Consider the following 13,089-nt stretch of genomic DNA (forward strand, 5'->3'; position numbering starts at 1 on the left):
CTTAAACAAAATCTGTAGCCGAAACACTGTGTAGAAGGTACTGAAAGAATAGAAGGCAATAGGTTGGGAATCAGAGAAAGATGAAGATTGCATGGAATAACATCAAAAGGTGCTCAATTAAAAAAGTAAGGAATAATTAAGGTAATTTCAATGATCAAATTAGTCTACTGTGTGCTCTTTGGGAATTCAACTGTAATGTTTTTTTTTTTTTTTTTTTTTTTTTTTTTTTTTTGTGAGGAGATCAGCCCTGAGCTAACATCCGCCAATCCTCCTCTTTTTTTGCTGAGGAAGACGGCCCTGGGCTAACATCGGTGCCTATCTTCCTCCACTTTATATGGGACGCCGCCACAGCATGGCTTACCAAGCAGTGCGTCAGTGCGCGCCCGGGATCCGAACCAGCGAACCCCGGGCCGCCGCAGCGGAGCGCGGGCACTTAACCGCTTGCGCCACTGGGCTGGCCCCTCAACTGTAATGTTTTTATTGAGAGATTCATTCTGAGTTCTATACCATGCAATCTTAGAACACTTTTTCAACTGTAAGTTAGCACCATGGAAATGCATTAAACTCATATCATTCATGAGATTGAATACACAGATATAAGAATGTGTATGGAAGCTGAATATTTTCCCTTTAGGTTCAAGCAAATACTTTTTGGAAAGAACCAGCTCATATTTTGTTTATGGTAATTAGGGCAATAAAATGAGCCCCCCACACTAAGCATTTACTTTATGCTGGCACTGTGCTAGGTGCTTCAAAAACGTAATTTTATTTAATTTTACATTAACTATCCACGATAGGTATTATTAACCTTATTTTCCAGATAAAGAAATTAAAACTCAGAGAGAGTCACTTGTCTCAGATTATAAATTTCATTTTTAAAAAAGCTAGGATTTCATTTTAGCTGTTTCTGAATTCTGACTCTTTGAACTATTATTTAAATCTTTTAAAAATTTTAATTGTGGTAAAACTGACACTTCATTCTGAGACAGTTACTTTGATTTTCCACTTAGGAAACATTAAGATGACAAGCCCTTTGTTTTTTCACTAAACTCTATATATTTAAAATAAAAATTGGGGAAATAGCATATAAAATACATAAGAAAGAAAAATGAACAGCTGGAAAACCTGTTCTAACTAAAAAGTAAAGTATGTGATATCATTTTAACAAATAGTAAACTGGCAAATTTTGCAAATGGGACTGAAAGGCTATAGCAAATGTGAATGAAGGGGACTCCACAGAGGATAATTTGAATCAAATTAAAATAGTTTAATTTAAATATTTCTAAAGTACATACTACATTCCTTAATTTACACTGGGAATTGCTGAATTAGCATCTAGTTCTTTATGAACTCTCTTTTATTTTATATACTTGTGCTCTTAAGTCAATCATATAGCCTCCATATTTTACTTTCACTGCTGTTAATCCAAAACTTCTGAAAGAACTTTTTCTGAGTTCAAACCTCTCTGGCACCCATATGGTATAATAGTAATTGTCAAAAGCCAGGCGTTGTCTTTCCCACATTAGAATCATCTGGAGTGTAAGTTTTTAATAGAAACTAATTAATGAATTAATGTATTTATTTAAGGATGTGCATTATTACTGTGACTTACTAAGAGTCCATAATAATGTAATTAAATAGGAAGAATTTGTGGGCCTTGTGATGCTGACTGAAATGATAGTGTAGGCAATGAAATAATCAAGTCCAGTTTAAGGGCATAAATACCTTCTTTTTTAATTAATTTATTTTTTTTGTGAGGCAGATCGGCTCTGAGCTAACATCCGCCAACCCTCCTCTTTTTGCTGAGGAAGACTAGCCCTGGGCTAACATCTATGCCCATATTCCTCCACTTTACATGGGATGCCTGCCACAGCATGGCCTGATAATTGGTGCATCGGTGCGTGTGCGGGATCCGAACCAGCAAACCTGGGTCCGCCGCAGCAGAGCGTGGGCACTTAACTGCTTGCGCCACAGGGCCTGCCCTTTATAAGTACCTTCTTGAAGCTTATTAGCTGTGTTTGAGTTAAATAAAGGTGACCAGTTATGGCGTATAATGATTTATCTCTGTCTTTATTTTTCTCATACGCTAAAATCAGAAAAAAAAAATTGCTAGAGGAAATATTTAAAGTAAAGTAATATTTAAAATAATATTACCAATGGTGTTTTTTTATTTGTCTTCCAACAATGCTATTTTGATAAAAATTCTTCATGTTGACTAAATATTAATATTCCATTTTATTCTCTACATATAATACCATCAACTTTCAATGAGAAATTGAGGTACTCTGGAGAGCTGAATAAAATAGGAGACTCTTAATATGTAGTTCTGATTATGTCTGTGCACGTTATAGGTTAGAGATAAATGCATGTTGTGCATAACAATAATGTCACTGCTACCATTCATGAATTCATCCTCCTGGGTTTCCTGTGTGGTCAAGAAATAGAACTTCTCCTTTTTGTTTTGTTCTCCATCATCTACAACTTGATTTTGTTGGGCAACAGTGCTGCTATCTGTGCAGTGTAGCGGGACCAGCAACTCATCACCCCCATGCATGTATAACTTATTTGCCAACTTCTCTTGTCTGGAGATCTGCTACATAAATTCCAATGTGCCCAACATGTTGTTCAACTTCCTATCGAAGACCAAGACCATCTCCTGTAATGGCTGCATCCTACAGTTCTACACCTTCTTTCTTTCTGCCACAGAACTCTTCTTCCTGGCCTCATGGAATTTGATAGGTATGTTGTCATGTGCCATCCACTGCGCTATCCCACCATAATGAACAGGAAATCTTGTGGAACCCTTGTATCTGTTTGCTTAATGGGTGGCCTCCTCTGGTTGGTGACACTTGCCACTCATCTCCCAAATTCTATTTTGTGCTTCAAATGTCATTGATCACTACCTCTGTGATCTTGAGTCAATGCTGGCCACATCATGTGTCCCTGTTCTCAAGACAACTCTGACTTGTACCACTTTCAGTGCTATCATAACGTTTATCATTTTGTTCTATATCCTCGTATCTTACACTCTTTTGAGTTGTGGTTCAGATTCCCAAAGGTTCAGGTAGGAAAAAAGCCTTCTCCACGTGAGCATCCCACCTGGTAGTTGTGCCCCTACTTTGTGGCTCAGTCATGGTGATGTATGTAAGCCCGGGGGCAGCCAATCAGCCTGGGTTGCAGAAGTTCTTTGCCATGTTCTAATCAATTGCTACTCCACTTTTAAACCCTCTGATCTGTAGCCTCAAGAATAAGGAGATGAAGATTTCCCTGAGGAAAGTTATATATAAAGTTATGTATGAAGCTCTTGAATGGGAGACATTTCAGTGAGATTAAATTCCTTTTGAGTCCTGTTGTAAAGAATCAAGAAAAATTATACTTAAAGTAAGAAAAGGTACTAGATCTAGAATAAATGTTTCCACAGGAGAATTCCTTAAAATTCACAGCTTGTCTCTATTCCTCATGGATTTGGTGACTATGGGCAAGTTACTCAAATTGTTATTCATCTATTTTTCCAGTTTTAACTGTAATAATCATATTTACATCATAGAATGTTTGGGATTAAATGAGTTAATATATTGAAGCATTTATAACTGTTCCTGGCACTCAGTAAATATTATATTACAATATTATGTAGTATATTATTATCAATAAAAATTGTACGAATATTTATTATTATTAACTACTATTGCCAAGTATGAGCTTCAGTGATTTCTTTTTTCAAAACTTTTAAATGATAATCACATATACATGAAGACAAAAGTGCCTATTTTTAAGGACAAAAAAAGTTTTGATTTTTGAAAGAAGTCTATATAAATGCAAATCAAAAGGAGAGTTATCTTGGCTACACTCCCCCACATTTCTTTGTCGTATGAAATTGATGACAATGATTTGTTGTAAAAGATTGATGAGGACTGTATTCTGGTTCCACCTCAGCAAATCAAACTTTCATTCCCAGTTCTTCAAAAGGACGTTTTGGTGGGGTTTTATGTGGATCAAATGAGAAGTCACATATGAAAGTATTTGTAAAATGCAAAGTACAGCCAAAAGATGAAAGCAACTCAAATGTCCATCAATGGATGAATGGGTAAACAAAATGTGATACATATATACAGTGTAATATTATTCAGCCTTATGAAGAAAGGAAATTCTGAAATATGCTGAAACACGGATGAACTAGCCAGTCAAAAAACAACAAATACTGTATGGTTCCACTTTTATAAGGTTTGTAGAGTAGTCAAATTCACAGAGACAGAAAGTAGAGTAATAGCTGCCAGAAGATGGGAGGAGGGTAATGGGGACTTGTTTAATGGATACAAATTTTCAGTTTTAGAAGATGAAAAGAGTTCTGGAGATGGTTGGTGGTAATGGTTGCTCAACAATATACTACAGAAATGTACACTTAAAAAATTGTTAAGATGGTAAATGTCATGTTATGTGTATTTTACCACAATTAAAAATAATTAAAAAAATGCAAAGCACACTATCATTTTGGTTGTTTTTCATTTTGATTATCATGTTAACATTTCCACTGTACTCTTTTCTAGCAGCTTCTGCAGGTGTAGTCTCGTCTATGGGTGCATTTTCTTTTCTTCTGTGATATTGCTGTTATAGCTTTCTCTCAGTAACAAAAGCTACAGAGGGTAGGATCTTTACCTTCCAATGATGAATACGTCTCCACTCCCCATCTCCAGCAGTGCTCTGCCCTCCAAGGTTCCCCTTTGGTTTGCTTTTTGATGACACAAAGCATGGTCTCAAGGAGGCAGCCACTCCCCTTCTTCCAAAGGCCAACTTTGATCTCAGGGAGTTTCTTTCACCCCATTGCACATGATCATTAGAAACTGCATTGTCACCAGGGATAAAATTAGAGAAAGGAATAATTTTGGTTCTGGGATGGACATTTAAGAGCAAGTCCACCTAAACAGTGCAAACTCTTGGTACCTGAAGGAATTTTCTCTGAGGCTGTCCAGTGTTGCCCACTCTTCAGGTCTCATAGGCAGAGCCTCTCCTGAAGCTCAGAAATACCTCATAGCTGAGCTGACTGGATTCTACCTGGGGTCAAAAGCCTCCTCCACTGTGAGCAACAGTTTTGATGTGCCTGAGCTCAAGAAGGAAGAGAGCTCATCCTCTGCCTTTATTCTAAGGACATATAAGGCTAAGGCAGAGCTGTCCAATAGAAATATGTGGGCCACACATGCAAGCAACATGTATAATGTAAAATTTTCTAGTTACCACATAAAGAATTAAAAATAAATAATGAAATTTATTTTAATAATCTATTAGCCCAATATATAAAAATATTATCATTTGAATATAATCAACATAAAATTATTAACCAGGTATTTTGTATTCATTTTTTTTTTTCATACTAAGTCTGCAAACTGGAATTTTATACTTATAGCACATCTCAGTTTGGACCAGCCGCATTTCAAGTGTTCCATAGCCACACGTAGCTTGTGGTTACCATATTGGACAGTGCAGCTCTATGGCTTCTCATGTCCTCCCTTGTAATGAGAGTATGTGAGTGGGGTGAATTAGGGTTAGTAGATTAGGCGCTTTCATAATTATCCTTGGATAAATGACTTATGTGTTTTCTTTATTCTCTGTCACTTACCCTTTGTCTTCTTTCTCTAAAGGGAAATTAAACTTCAAAACATGGCTTTTAGAGAGGAGGGAGGGAAAAAAAACCAGGAAGCAGCAAAAGAGACAAGGAGGACCCTCTTTTTGTTACCCGTGGAGTCAGATCAGGGACATCTTGGGAAAAAGAGCACAGTGGAATTTGTACTGATGCTCTCCACACCAGACGTTGTAGAAGGGTTGATGGGGAGGGAGAGGAGGATAACTTTACTAAGAGACAGCAGAGCTTTGCAGCCCCCTCTTTAGTCTTGCTGATAGTGGTGTATAGGCCTGAGGATATGCAGTCTTACTCGTGGAACTCTGGGGCCTGCAAAGGCTTCTTAACTGTAATCATGTTCCAGGCAGTATGCTTGGTATTGATGATACATAGATGCATATGATAGGATCCTTGTTCTCGAGGAACTCTTGACTTATGATGGCACAGATGTGTTAACAATTCCAATAAAAAATGCTAAGAGAGAGGAATGCATAGGGTGCCAGAGGAGTGTTGGACTAAGAGTATAGATTTTGGGGGTGTAGGTGGGAAGTGTCAGAGGAGCTGGTATTTCAGCTGAATCTTGAAGGATGGGTTGGAAATTTTTTAGCTAAAGGGAGGGGGGATGTGGATGATAATGTTATAAGCAGAAGGAGTAGCACACACACAGAGCAGTCCTAATGTATGAATGTATGAGTGTAGAGTGAATGGGTGGGTCCTGAAAGGAGATGAATTTAGAGATGCAGGAACTTAGATATGCTAAACCAGTTGAACTTGATCCTGTAGGTGAGAAGGAAATATTTAAGGATTGAAAGCAAGGAAGTGACATGATCTGATTTACATTTTTGATAATTCGGCATCTTTAAGTTTAGATTCTGTGCTGTTTAATGCCACAATACAGCTCCTTCTCTCATCAAATATACTGGAAGCTATCCAATTAGCTTTAACGAGAAGATGAATTCAGATTAATTGTATTCTTTCAATCTTTTGAGAATTTCACAATTCCCCTTGATAAGACTGCCAACACCGCAGAATCTTACAGAGTCAAGGCAGCAAATCTCTGTATTACATTAACATTTTAAGGTTAGTAGCTTGATATTTCAGTCGTGTAGTATTCAATTACAGCTGTATCTCTAATTGAAGGTGGCCAAACAGAAATTCTGTGCCTTTTATTCATCTTAGACTCCAAACAATGGAATACTCCCTGGGGCTTCTACCACATATTTGGAATCTGAGAACAATTTAAAAAATGATAATAGGTGATTAAGCACATGTGTATAGTGATGGATTGTAGTTAGTCTTTGGGTGATGGACATGATTTAATCTATACAGAAATCGAAATATAATGATGTATGCCTGAAATTTGTATAATGTTATATACCAATGTTACCACAATAAGTAATAATAATAAAAAACCCCACAAAAAATGAAATTAACATTGAAAATAAACAATAAAAGCAACAAAAAATAAATAAAAAATAAAAAGTAATAATAATAATAGTAATAATAACAATAACTCCCTTACATTACCTCATGCTCTCTCTTTTTAGCGTGTTTCCATGGAGGCTTTTGCTATTGCATTTAGAATGTATGACAAAGTCTGTGTGAAGTGTTGTAGAGCTCTTTCAAGCAAGAGAAAACTACTCAGAGTGTACTTTAGGGATTAAAAAGCCATGTGCTAGAATATGGGGCCCATCTTAAGAAATTAGAATGTAAAAATTCTCCAAGAAATGTATGATTTGTAAGATGTGTGAGAGTTCTAAGGGTAATAACCTGGTTTAGTAACAGATCTAGTGAGCTCTGAAGAATCATATATCCCTCATATGTGCATATTAAAACAGCAAGAGAGCTAGGTTGTTTCTATAGTAGCTTGTGGGTAGCTAACGTGGTTTCCCAGGTCTTTATTTAGTGCGGTCATTAGCTTTATGTTCTTGAGGTTGTAGATTGTAGATTTGAAGGGTAGACATTGGGTCACCTTGGATGAAAAGAGAGTCTTAAACTTAAGGATATGTTCCATGTTCTCTCAATTGACATTGAGATATATCATCATAATGGAGGTATAAAATAGTGTTGCTATATTCATTTATGAGCCCAGTTTGAAGAACTAGGCCAGTAGCACAGTATGAAAAGCTAGGCCTTGGTGCTAACGATAGAGAAAAAGGAACAGTAATGAAGAAAGCTCCAAAACCTCTTTGGAGGGAAATGTGGCCACATTGACCAAAATTTAAAAGGCACCAATCTATGACTCAATATTTTCATTTCTCAGGATTTGTCCTTCATAAACATTGTTTCATTAATTTCTCCTGGCTATTTTAGGATTAGAAAATTAAATGGAATAAGCCTGCAAATAGACATATTTTGATACAGTCACCCACAGATTGTTTTCTTTCTACATTTAAAAAAATGTAAATATTTTATTCAATTAGTCACATTATTGTTCTCCAAATAACCTTATTTTTTAGCGGATCAGGTATGAAAGGTGTTATTTTTCTGCTCACTTAAAATCCAGACGGGTGTACCTGATTGATAGGTGATTGTTATTCAAGTGATAATTCTGGAACTCAGGCTTTTTCCACCTTTGGCTTCATCATCTTCAAAACTTGACTTCCTAGGTCAACATGCTCAATTATGTCAGAGATCATCAAGGACCATGCATGGGAAAGGCCTGGAGTACTGCACCTCAGTTTCAATTACATTTTACTGACTATAGCTCAGTCACATGAGCACAGCTAACTGCAATGAAAGCTTAGAACAAATGAATGTAGTCTTGACTTGAAGAAGAGGAAATGGATTCATCTTTGTCACATAATTAATGCCCTGACTTCTTGGTTGACCAATATCTATCCTGTTTGATCTATATGTGGAGATAAGGAGATATAGATAAAGATATATAGATAAAGGTATGTAGAGAATGGAGATAGGGAGCTCTGAGAATATCCAGGAATGGATACAGTGGATGAGATCTTTAAACTGCCATTTGGACAGCAGACATGGGAGACTCTAGGTCTAACAAAGCTTGAAGGTAATGATGCATCTCATGTCAAAAAACTTTGTTAGCTAAGTAGTAATTTATTAAGTTTAGAAGAAGCAACTCCAGAGGGAGCAACACTGTGTTAGCCTGGACTGTGTGGGTATGTGCCTGTGTGTGTGTGTGTGTGTGTATGTGTGTGTGTGTGTGCAAGTGTACACGTGAGTGTGTGCACAGCCATGTAGTTTTCATCTCCAATATGATAATCACTGAAGATGAAACATACTCAAGTCTGTATGATGCCTGTTAATTGCCTCCATTTCTCCCAAGGTTGAGGCCTCCACAGACGGGCTTCAGAGTCTAGAAGGGATAAGTAGCATGGAATGGAGAGATTTGTGTCGTGTTCTATTATCTGAGTAAAGCCTGAAAGGGATCTTTGTGAAAAAAAGGAACCAAAAGGTGTTTTACCAAGGAGCTGACACCTTAGACTCCTGGGCTGCATTAAACTAAGTGGGTGTGGGCAATGGAACAGTAACTTCTTTCCTATGCCTCAATTTCTATTTTATTTTATATATTGACATGAAAAAGAGAATAAATTTTCATAATTATTTTCCTTTATAAACATAGTTCTTATTTTACAAAACTTATTAGACATAGGATTAGGGAAATGTTTTCTATAGAACTATCGTTTTATCTTTGTGGGTCATCTTCAGAAGAACTGTATTCTTAGCAGACAGGAAAATGGCAAAATTTTTCTTTAAGACTTGGCAATAATTTAGATGACTGTCTTGTTTACCGTTCTCCTTCACACAGGTGACAACATAGAAAATCAACACCCATTGCGTGTGGCTTGTAAGAGAGGAAACTTTGTAAGTAGAAGCTAATTTATTTAATGAAATATAATACTCAGATTCCAAAGAGTCAAAAGGAAACAGGGGACTGGGGAATCAAGTGGGAGCTGAGAGATCCCCAAAGGCAAGGACAGGAACGCGACTCTTCAGTATGTTGACCTGCAGGAACAGAAAGGCCCCATGAGAGGTACTAATGTGAGGCATCCCAGGTGAGAGGACAGTCATGGAAAGTGAGGTCTCTCTTCTGTGTCTTCCTCCTGTGCCCCTTGCTCAGCCTTTAATTACTTCTGCTGATTTCAAAGACCGGGAGATTAGGTTTCTGCCATTGCATATCCCTTGAATCCATTCCTGGCATCTTTTTGCTTAGACATTACCCTACGTCGAGCTCTTCATACTTTTTCCTTGGACTTTCTAATAGTTTCCTGCCAATTTCATTACCGTGTAATTCTCTGCCAAATTGTCGTGCAAATGCAGCTTCCATAAACCTTTCATCATGTTACTCTCCTACTAGACCAGCTCCAGTTGGTTTCCACTGACGAGCAAATTACGCCTGGAGTAGTCAGACTGGCAGTGAGTCCCCTGCCGTGTGGCCCCATCTTTGGACCTTATATCTCATCATTCCTTTACAAGTACTCTAACTTCCATTCTTTTGGACTCTCCTCTAAACGTATTGTCTTGTATCCAAATCTTCTCACATAACTGTTATATACTAGTAATATTTCTCCTCCATCATTGCCCTTGGAACATTCCGTCTTTTGTCCAGGTCCATCTCCCTCTGAAAAGCCTTTCCTTATTTTTTCCAACTGAGTAAAATCTTCATGTCTCACAAGACAACAAAAAATTTTGTTTTGATTGTCATATCTCGTTGTTATTGTGTCAGTGGCAGCACCATGTTATAGGTGGAGGGATGCTAACCTCCACTCCATATTCTGTATCAGCTCACCATGAAGTTGCCACAAATAAACATACAATCAAAGTAGGAACAGTTTTCTTGCTATGCAAGTGAGATTTCAAGGTAAATCTCCTTGGATCTCTTCCAATCAGATTTAAGCTCCTAAACTCCCTCTCTATAAAAGTTCTAGAGCCGTAATGTACTGTTTGAAGTTGCTTTGAACAAAAGATATTTGACATAAGCTCCAAAATAGCAGGGACTCTGCTCTTTTATTCATTGTTCTTTCCCTATCTCCTAGGACAGAGGCAATACTGGGTGGAAAATAAACGCTTATTGAATAAATGAAGGAGGAAAGGAGACAAAGAGGAAAGAACAACTCACCATTCTGAAGGGAAGATGGTAATATCACAAACCCAAACTAAGGAAAATAAACATATATCTCTTTACCAGGGAGAAGAAAGATAGTGTAAATATGTCGATGGTTCTTGCTGTCTCTCCACAGGTCGGACTCATGAGGACCTTGGAGACTACTAATATCTCTGGATTTGTGAGTGAGTTCATTCTCCTGGGCTTTCCCTGTGGCACAGACATCCAGATCCTCCTCTTTGTGCTCTTCTGCTTTATCTACCTTCTGACCCTCCTGGGGAACACATCCATCATCTATGCTGTGTGGTCGAGCCGGAAACTCCACACACCCATGTGCATCCTCCTGGCCAACTCCTCCCTGGAGATCTGCTATGTCAGTTCTGATGTGCCCAAAATGTTGGCCAACATCATCTCCCGGACCAGGAGCATCTCCTACGCTGGCTGCCTGCTCCAGTTCTACTTCTTCTTCTCCATGTGTGCTGCTGAGGGCTTATTTCTGTCGGTGATGTCTTTTGATCGATTTCTTGCCATTTGTAGACCTTTGCACTATCCCACTATAATGACCCATCACCTATGTGCTCAGTTAGTGGTTTTCTACTGGGCAGGTGGCGTTCTCTGGTTACTGACTCCTTTGACTCTAATATCTCAGGTGCCCTTCTGTGGTCCAAACACCATTGACCATTTTCTCCGTGATCTGGCACCTTTGCTGACATTGTCCTGTGTTCCAGTACTCGGAATTACTCTGATCTGTGGAATTATTAGCTCTCTCATAATCTTTCTCACCATCCTGTACATCCTTGGCACTTACTTCTGTACTTTAAGTGTGGTGCTACAGGTGCTCTCAGGCTAACGAAGGCATAAGGCTTTCTCTATTTGTGCCTCCCATGTTGCTGTGGTGTCTCTGTTCTATGGCTCAGTCATGGTGATGTACGTTAGCCCAGGTTCTGGGGACTATCCTGGGATGCAGAAATTTGTGATCCTGTTCTATGCTTTGGCAACCCCATTATTTAATCCTCTGATCTACAACTTTCAGAACAAAGATATGAAGGAGACACTAAAGAAAATTCTGAATGTGTTGTTACAGGAAATCTCTAAAGGAATCAAAAGTCAAATTTAACATAATGCATCATTAATGTTCAGGAGGATGGAAGATCATGATACAAATGAATCAGGCTTTTTTTCTCTTCATTTTATTTTATTTTTATATATTGGGAAGATGATCTTTAAAAACTCATTAGACTTATAGTTTAAGTCTTAGGAAGTTATTACTCTTATGTTCCAGATATTTCTTTACTTTAGATACACTTCTTTATTTTGAAATCCAACTTAAGATTTTCATATATTTCTCTATAATTGAGTTTCTAGTTTCTCTTTTGATTTTCATTACATAATACTTGATGTATTTCAACATCTTTAAATTCTGCCTTCATCAAAGCCAGTTGTTCTTTTTCAGAGCATAGGAAATGCTGAATGTATTGCAAACACACAAATAGTTAATCAACAATATTTCAGATAACCAAGTTAAAAAAAAAAACCTCTTAACATCATGGACAATTTTTAAGCACTACTTTTGTATATTTGATATCCAAGTATAGATTTGGGCACCAACATGAGTCCTCAGTAAAGTTATGTTGACTTGACTGATTTTCCACATTTTGCCAATGCTATTGCTTTAGAAAGTAGGTCCAAATGTTCCATACGCAGACACATGAATGTTAGTTAATACTCAGTGTAAGCCGAAGAGCTATCAACTTCGTGAATCACTACCATCTAGGTCTAAGGTGCCCTTATTTTCATACAGTTCTCCATAAAATTCTGGATAAGTGTCCCTTAGGGATAATTTCTACTCTCTAATTTCTTGTTTTCTACAATTGTACTTTAATTTACTATATTGCACTTCGTGAGGAAACGTTGGGCTAAAACATCATTCTGGGAGAACTCCAGAACTAACTTTACTTCCAAACCCTCGTCAAACATCTGCAACCTCCTGCTTGATATTTTTACATGAAGATCTACTTTAAATTCAAATGTCTGATTCTAAATTTGCTAATCTCCTTTTACATTAGCTCTAAACATCCTTATTTGCCAATAGCTCCACTGATCTATAACCTGAACTTAAAATCTTAACATTTATTGTTCCTCACCTTCTCATATCCTATCCTAATGTCATTAAATTCTGTGGCATCTTCCCTATGATCCTTTGTCATATTTACTCATCATTTTTGTCCAGGTCCTAGCATTCCATACCTGTAAAGGCATAATAACTTCATAAAAGTTCTCTCTATTTCTGACATCTCCCATGTCAAATTCCAGAATCATCTCCTTAAACCTCTTTTCCATCAGTCCCCACACTTAATTCCTTTCTACTTACACACTGGATAAATCTCAAATTCTCTTTTTTGTG

At 37.5% G+C, this 13,089-nt stretch overlaps 1 pseudogene; it reads left to right on the plus strand.

Annotated features, from left to right (window-relative positions):
• The window catches only part of LOC131405847 (olfactory receptor 11H2-like), a 42,499-nt pseudogene extending 30,597 nt beyond the window's left edge, over positions 1 to 11,902 (plus strand).
• The last annotated feature ends 1,187 nt before the right edge of the window (positions 11,903 to 13,089 follow it).

Source organism: Diceros bicornis, chromosome 5, assembly GCF_020826845.1.
Source record: "Diceros bicornis minor isolate mBicDic1 chromosome 5, mDicBic1.mat.cur, whole genome shotgun sequence".
Classification (NCBI taxonomy): Eukaryota; Metazoa; Chordata; class Mammalia; order Perissodactyla; family Rhinocerotidae; genus Diceros; species Diceros bicornis.